Source organism: Adiantum capillus-veneris, chromosome 10 (genome assembly GCF_014529385.1).
Source record: "Adiantum capillus-veneris isolate H3 chromosome 10, ASM1452938v2, whole genome shotgun sequence".
Classification (NCBI taxonomy): Eukaryota; Viridiplantae; Streptophyta; class Polypodiopsida; order Polypodiales; family Pteridaceae; genus Adiantum; species Adiantum capillus-veneris.
Window position 1 is genome coordinate 30310208 of NC_140940.1, and position 8348 is coordinate 30318555.

The window sequence follows — 8348 nt, forward strand, 5'->3', positions numbered from 1 at the left end:
TACACTCTCCCTTCTTGCGCTCACTCGGCTCTACCAGCAAGCCTCCCATGCCCCGTGCCACCCTCGTCTATATGTAACACGGGGTCGAACTCAAGGGATCAAAGGTGGGAGTTTAATCGACCGTTCATTTTGATTCAGGAGACCTTTCGAATTTTGGGGGCGCAGAGGAAAGCGACATGCAAAAAGTAATGATGCATAGCCTAGCTGAACACGCCCAAATCCGCCTGCGCCAAAAAGCTCTGCTGACAAAATCCATGGAACCTGCACAACACTGACCTACTAACCTGCGCGACCTGCGGGGAACCTGCACGACACTGCCCTGCTCGAACTGCAGAGCCTGCATTACTTGCGCGGGCATGCATAGTGCGACTTGAGGGTGGCCGATTTTACTGCGTGAGGTGCTGCTGCGTAACCTGCACGACTGCTACCTCATGCTGTCAAAGTGTTGTCGTATGGGTAGGGAAAATCGTATGCTGTCAAAGTGCTGTCGTATGCTACCTCATGCTGTCAAAGTGCTGTCGTATGCTGCGTAACGTGCACGACTGCTGCTGCCGAACCTGCACGAAAGAGTACTTTAAGCTATTGCCGATTTTACTGCGCGAGGTGCTGCTGCGTAACCTGCACGAGTGCTACCTCATGCTGTCAAAGTGTTGTCGTATGGGTAGGGAAAATCGTATGTTGTCAAAGTGCTGTCGTATGCTACCTCATGCTGTCAAAGTGCTGTCGTATGCTGCGTAACGTGCACGACTGCTGCTGCCGAACCTTCACAATGCTGAGCATCTAAAATCTGTCGTAGGTGTGTAGAGATTACATCAAAGGCTAGGGTCGATTCTGAGTAATTTCAAAGGTGTGCAGAGATTACTTTCACCGGGATTACAAATATTTGCGGCTTCAACTCAAGGGAAGTATAGGGTGTAGTATTTCTACAATGGTGAATCATAAGGTATGTCTACGAGCTTACTTTTCTCAGAATTCCACACAATGTCGACATAAATTGCGTATCTTTGGAGATTTGGTGCTTTTGAAGCATGTAATAGGGTTTAGAAAAATTGAATGTTGTTTTCCGTTTCATTGTCAGGAATTGTCTCCATTCATTGAGGTTATGGGAACAAATGGGAAGGTTATTCGTGAGTGTCATGCATCGCAAACATGTATTGACCAAAAGGTTTCTTACGAAAGGCGATGCCTTCTTATTAGGCATCTAAAGAATTTGCACAAAATCACAAATATTCACGTGCCAGAGCACCAAACAAGACGCCCTAAAACCAGTGAACGGCCACCACGATGAGTCTCTCCTAGATCTAAATGCTAATGCGTTACAAGGTTTGGAGATATTGCATATAAAGTTAGGGCGGCACGAAGAAAATTTCACAAAGACTTACAAGTGCAGGAAACCAAAGAGTGGGAAAGAGTCTTTGACAAAGAGAAAAAATCGCAAATAGAGTGGGAAGAGGCATGGATTGAAGCCCAAAAGTTTGCATGGGAAGCAGACATGCCAAGTAGGATAACAAAGTTAGAGGTAAAAATTAAGCGCGGGTACAAACCCCATGCTTATGGAGTTCCACATGACGCTGACATTCCTCGAGAGGAAAACGAGAGGGACAACAAAGAGGGTATTAAAGTTTCAGATGATGAGTCTGCCATCGTAAGTTTACTTTTCTTGACTACACACTCACGTTCTCTTTATAGTGACAATTTTTTACATTTATTTCAAGCTATAATTTGAATGTTATTGTAGCCGGTTTCATCATCGACCGCTAGCTTTGTGCATGTCGAGACCATTTCTTTCTTCGTGAGCCATGATCGCCTTGTGTGTGAGATTGATCACTGCAATATGGATCACTTCTTGGATAGGTGTGTTACTAACGTAGATTTACTCTTTTGTGTGTAAATCTTGCAAGCTTAATTAGAAAAACAAACAGTGTAAGTGTGTGCATTTTTTCATAGGTGCCGTAAGGGAGTCACTTTTGTTTTGCGGTCTTCTCGATCTGGGTTGAGTCGGGCTAGATACCCATGTCATTGATGATGTTCTAGATCTTGAAGCTTCAACAAAGACGATCAACCTTTTTGCATTGTAAGGAAAAAAACTTTATGCCTAAGTAACATTATATATTTTTTGCTTTGTTCACTTGTGTATCTCATCCTTCATAGGTGGATGGAAAGCATATTGCCGCCCGAAATTCTCTCAGGTGTGTGGTGGGTAGACAGCTTATGGTTGTTCCCATTTGTCTCTGAGCGTGCTATAGGAGATCATACGTTTAGCAATTTCTTTGGGACACCTGATTTAGGAGCTCACATATTTATCTTCTTCCCCTTTTGGATGGGTATGGATGTTTTACTTTTATGTATTTTCGTAGTATCAAAACTGTCAAAACTTCAAGTCTAAATGTGTGTTCTTTACATAGATCACATTGGGTTCTTGTGGAATTTTACAATGCCCATCTCATACGCATACCCACTCTTTCTCGATGACGGTCAGCTATACTTCTCTTTGACTCTCTTTCGATTGTCTGCATGGAGAGACTCTTACCACACGTGTCTAGGTATGCATTGTTTTTGCTTTAAACATAATGGTCACATTGTTTGCATAATTTCAATTAATTGTTTGCTTGTGTTTGAAGGGTACTAAAGCATTTTAGTAAGCATTGTTCAAACCTTCAAGTTAAAGAAGAACTTGAAGATCCTCGAGAAGGGGGATGGTTACGGAGTGAGCTCAACGGAGCGAGCTTTTTTTTTCATCCCACCACCACTACCTCCCATTGCCGCCCCTTAGCACCCATTGCCACCACCAACTTAGCCCCCCACTGGTGGTTATTGGTGCTAACTTACTACCACCATATGTGCCGCCCCTAATCCTACAACCATAGCCCATTGCCACCCCTCCCTCCAGTGAAGTAGCCAAGAAACTCCTCCTCCTTCTGTGTGTATGTGTGTGTGTGTATCAGCCCCTACCCTCTCCACCCCCCCCCCCCCCCCTCTCTCTCTCTCTCTCTCTTTCTCCCCTCACCCCTTCTCTCTCTATCAGCCCCTCTCCTTCCCCATCCCTCTCTCTCCCTCTCTCTCTCTCTCTCTCACACACACACACACACACACATACACACAGTTGGCCCTTCCCTTCTCTCTCTCCCCCCTCCCCCTCTCTCCCTCTCATGATCCCTCTAACCCATCCCCTCTTCTCTCTCTCTCTCTCTCTCTCTCTCTCTCTCTCTCTCACACACACACACACACACACATCCGCCCCTCCCCTCTCGCTTCTCTCTCTCCATCCCTCATCTTTATCTCCCCATACCCTCCTCTCTCTCTCTCTCTCTCTCTCTCTCTCTCTCTCTCTCTCTCTCTCTCTCTCTCTTGTGTGTGTGTGTACGCGTGTGTGCTAATAGAAAGAGGAAAATGGTATAATCTTTCTATCACCCAAGTATGGTAGATTGGTTATCCCAGTTCCCACTTGAATAACAGGTCCTAGTTTAACTCTCGTATCTTTGAGGTCTCTTGGGATAGTTTCCTACGATGTTAAAATCCTCTTCTTCTCGGGTGTGTGTTAATAAAAAAAGGAAAATGGTATAACCTTTCTATCGGCCAAGTGTGGTAGATTGGTTATGCCATTTCCCTCTTGAATAACAAGTCTTGAATTCAACTCTCGTCGTTGAGGTGAGAGAGAGAGAGAGAGAGAGAGAGAGAGAGAGAGTGCACACATGCATTATCGAAGGCCAAAATTCGACGAGGAGTGAGCGAACGCCTGACCCAGGCTAGGTTGCACACATGCATTATTGACGGCTAGAATCTGACGAGGGGTGAGCAAACGCCTGACCCAGGCTAGGTTTCACACATGCAACGTATACAGCCGGGGCAAGCAGGTCAACATGACAAATTATTTCTTTTCAAAAGACGTAGAGCCTGTCTACCATTGAGAGTTCCTCCCGCTACTCCAACGGCAAGAATGCAGGTGAACGTTGTTGCACTAGTGAACGTTGTTGCACTACCTTCTCACGTTCCGATTCACACGATGGCAGGCGGTGGAGAAAACAGTGACTGTACACAGGGGTGTGGTGGGGCTGTTGCGCTTTCCTATCGAAAATACCATCGCTTAGGGTGCATGTGTACACCCTGTGAGAGAGAGAGAGAGAGAGAGAGAGAGAGAGAGAGAGAGAGTTGGGGGGGGGAGGATACCTTCTTATTCTTTTTTTTAAAAGAGGGAAAGAGTGGGGGGGGAGGGGATGCTTTAAGCAAAAAAAGGGTTTAAAAAAAGCCAAGCCCAAGCAATTGTCGCTATTGCTTGGGCTTGGCTTTTTTTTGCTTAAAGCACCCACTCCCCCCCCCCCCCCCCCCCCCCCACATCTCTCTCTCTCTCTCTCTCTCTCTCTCTCTCTCTCTCTCTCTCTCTTGCCACACGTCGCTCTCTCTCAACCCTAGCCTCTGTTGGTACTCCTCTAAATCTGTCAGCCTCAATCTCTATTGATGTGGTGATGCGCCCTTCTGTCCAATAACACATCTTAATCCATGGGATAGATGAGTATTCATGTAGGTGCCTCCCCCCCCCCCCCCCCCCGCCCGCTCTCTCTCTCTCTCTCTCCCTACCACATCTCGATCTCTCAACCCTAACCTCTAATGGTACTCTCTAAATCTTCTAGCCGCAATCTCTAACTGATGTGATGATGTGCACATCTTTTGAATAACACATCATAATCCATGGGATAGATGAGTGTTCATGTAGGCAGGTCTTATCACAAAACCATCCTCTGTAAGCTCAAGGAGATGCTCTCTGTAGAAAGCCATCTTCGTGCCAAGCACATGCATAGGCTATATCCATGTCCTCCTAGAGTCCAACTGAATCAAGTCGTGTCTAATGAGCTGCGTGATCTCGGTTTATGTGAGAGACAAGGAGGGTGCATCTAGTGTATAATTGGAAAGGGGGTAATCTATCCATGTGTGTGTGTGTGTGTGTGTGTGTGTGTGTGAGAGAGAGAGAGAGAGAGAGAGAGAGAGAGAGAGAGAGAGAGAGAGAGAGAGAGAGAGAGAGAGACGGAGGGGGGGGGGGGGGGGGGGGGGGGGTCGTGGGGGTGGGGGCAGGGAGAGAGAGGGGGGGAATACAGGGGGGGAGAGGGGTGACAGAGGGTGGACACACACACACAAAGGGTGGGGGGAGGTGGGGGGAGAGAGAGAGAGAGAGAGAGAGAGAGAGAGAGAGAGAGAGAGAGAGTTGGGGGGGGGGGGGGGGGGGGGGGGGGCATGAGTATAGAGTGATAGGAAAAGAGAGAGGAAGAAGGGAGTGGAGGAACTTGTGGAAGGGAAGCGGGTTGCTGGAGCACAAGATGGAGGAAGGGAAGGCAGTTATAGGAGTAGATGGAGAGAGGAGGTGGAGGATGTTGGAGGAGGAGGTTGAGGAGGAGGAGCAAGGGAGGAGGAGGCAGCACATGGGCGGCGAGAGGAGGAAGGGGAGGTAGGGACGGCGGTCCTAAAAAAAAAAAAAAGCTCGCTTCAAAGCTCGCTCCGTTGAGCTCGCTTGAAGACCTAACTCCTCGAGAAGCTTGCGAACTCCTCACTGCACAGGTTTAGGGCACAATTTAGTATTGTGTGCTATTGCATTGTGTAATGAATTTTCTGTTGTTGACTTATACACATCTTTGTTGGCTATAGTGTCCTCAGCAGCCAAATTCTACCGACTGTGGTTATTATGTGATGACAGCAATGAGGTTATTGATAAAGACCACTCTTAAAGATCAAAAGCCTCAAGGAAATTTGGTAATCAGTTGTCTTAATTGAAGCACTCATTATAGTGTGAACTCTCACTACTTTTTTGCTTTCTAATGCTTTGTGTTGTTTTTAGTTAAAAAAGAATTGGTTTGCGCATGAAGAGGTCGAGTTCACGAGACAAAAACTCAATGCTTGGTTGAACAAGGCTTTGGGTGAGGTCACACTTGGATAGGCCATGGTTTAGGTCTTTTTTTTGTTCACTTGTTTTTGTATTAATGGCAAACTTTGGAAGTCGTCATGGCCTACTTTGTATCGATGGTTATGTTAACAGATATTGTCTATATCTACATTTTGGTCCACTTTGTATCGATGGAAAACTTTGGAAGTCGTCATGGCCTACTTTGTATCGATGATTATGTTATCAGATCTTGTCTATATCTTCATTTTGTTCCACTTTGTACGGGCATTATGCATCAGGGAAGCACATGTATGGTGCTAGAGAATAAGGAGATAAAAACGTGTGTGTGTGTGTGTGTGTAGTGAATTTGTTTTTTTTTTTTGTTGTAATTTGCAGCAGGTTGCAATGCTGAGAATCTTACTTACGTGGGATATTGTCATGTCTGGACTTGATTAATCCACTCATGCTTATGGGACACTTTTTTATGGAATCCAGTCTCCTGATATTTTTATGCAAAGTTGTACCACTAGCAGGTACACCAGAATGGGGGGTGAATGGAGGAGCACAGGCACAGCACATGTAATCTGGATACACACAAAGAGGTGCCCACACACATACAAGAAAGATTTTATAGTACTTGGCTGGATTCTAAGTAGTGGATTTTTGCATGTCGAAGCCTACCGATCCGTCCTTGATGTACAAATTACGTTCAAACTAATTTTATTTGGTTTTGGTTTGTAAATTTATGCCTTTTGGTCCTCCACAGATGGAGTATGCAATCCCATTGTTTCATTTGTTTCTCAAGTGTTTAAATGAAGGTGATTGAGTTGCTGGCTTTGGCAACCTATTTTTGGGTGGAATGACAATGTGCCCTGCTTTGGTATTTTGGAAGAAAGTGTATCAGTGTCAGCATCTTTACATGCTAGTGATGAAGTTGCTGTAGCTCAGCTGCCACTCAAGGATATAGAGAGACCAGAATTTGAGGGTGAAGCATGCGTACTTGAAACCAATGTTGAATCAGGGTATGCGGACAACACTCAACATTCAGATGCAGAAGTAGCAAGCAGCTCATTCAAGCAATCTAATATGGTCGTGGGTTTGGATAAACTGTCCTGTTGAATGGTTTGAGGGTTCCAAGTATGGGAGGAGTCAAGGTCTATTTACTCGGAGGAATGGAAATTTACAATGCTGAGGCCGAATGCGCACAGGATTGCAAGAAACTCTGCTCATGGTCTTTATGAGGAATACAAGCCTGGTTTTGGTCTCTTCCTATTTTGGCAAGACAATTTTGGCTTAATATGTTTGCCAATTTTCCTTAACTGGTTTTCACCAAGGCATAAAAATTTGCCTATTTTTTAGCTCATTGTATAGCTAGCATCCCCCCTCTACAATTAGTTTAATTGAGGTGGTATTTTGCTTCACCTGACAACTGATTTGGTTTCCACTTGAGGACTATCAAGTCACTTTGTTTCAACGACAAATGTACATGCTTGTTTATGATTTTTAAGTTGTCTATCTCTCTTTTGCTTTCGATTTGTCTGGTGATTATAGCCCATGTTGTCTTCTCTGACTCATACATGTTGTGACAGTTCTGAGAAACAAGCCTTTAAAAATGCCTTGCATCTGGATGATGACGATGCTTCGGCTTATGCCTACATGCAGAAAGTTTAGATTACAAGGCTGTGTAGATAGGTGCTCATGAACTTGGCTTGAGAATAAGACGTGCTTGACAACAATTGTTAACAGTTGCGGGTATTTTTTGTCGTAATGATGTGACATGATATTTTTTGTCACTGCCCTAAGCCAAAACTGTTAGGCTTGAATGCAATCCCAAAGGGAGTGCCATTGACTCTCTCGAGGATGGTCACACCAAGGGCAAGCCGAGGGGTGTCCACCATGTGCAAGTCAGACCCCCACTGCAGTCCCTTTGGGTGCATCCAACCACTGAAATATAGTGATCCGCCAAGGCCAGCATCCAACCGAAAGCCGAGCCCAAATATCCGTCAAGAAATCATCTGTGATTTCTGTTTGTGCCAATGATCTATTGCTGTTGGAGTAGTATGTGGCGTGGACACAAAATATGTCTCCCAAGCAGGGCTCTATAATGGAAAGAGGGGGTTCTGAGGTGGGTAGGAACGGTCTTGACAGAAACACTCGCCATGGTCCCACTGCAGCCGAGCTAACGATAGAGCTTCAAAAGCCCATAGAAACACCAGTCCTCAATCCTCATTGATATCCTCCACTCGGTTTGGATCAAGCAGCCAATGTCCATGTGAGGCAAGCACTCTAGTTCTCTAAAAAGTGCACTCTGAGATCACAGCCGCCTCACATTGAACGCAGGACAGATGACCCTCTACATGCACATCTCGAGGAAATAACACGCCCCCTCCTCTATGCATACCCTGATCTGCATCAAAATGTCGAGTTGCATTACAGGGTGCATCCACTGTGGGGCTGAAACTTGAAAAGCATATGCCAA

The 8348-nt window shown here is 45.5% G+C and overlaps 1 pseudogene; it reads left to right on the top strand.

Moving 5' to 3' along the window:
- Positions 1-1102: 1102 nt before the first annotated feature.
- LOC147448634 (uncharacterized) lies at positions 1103-5923 on the top strand (annotated as a pseudogene).
- The last annotated feature ends 2425 nt before the right edge of the window (positions 5924-8348 follow it).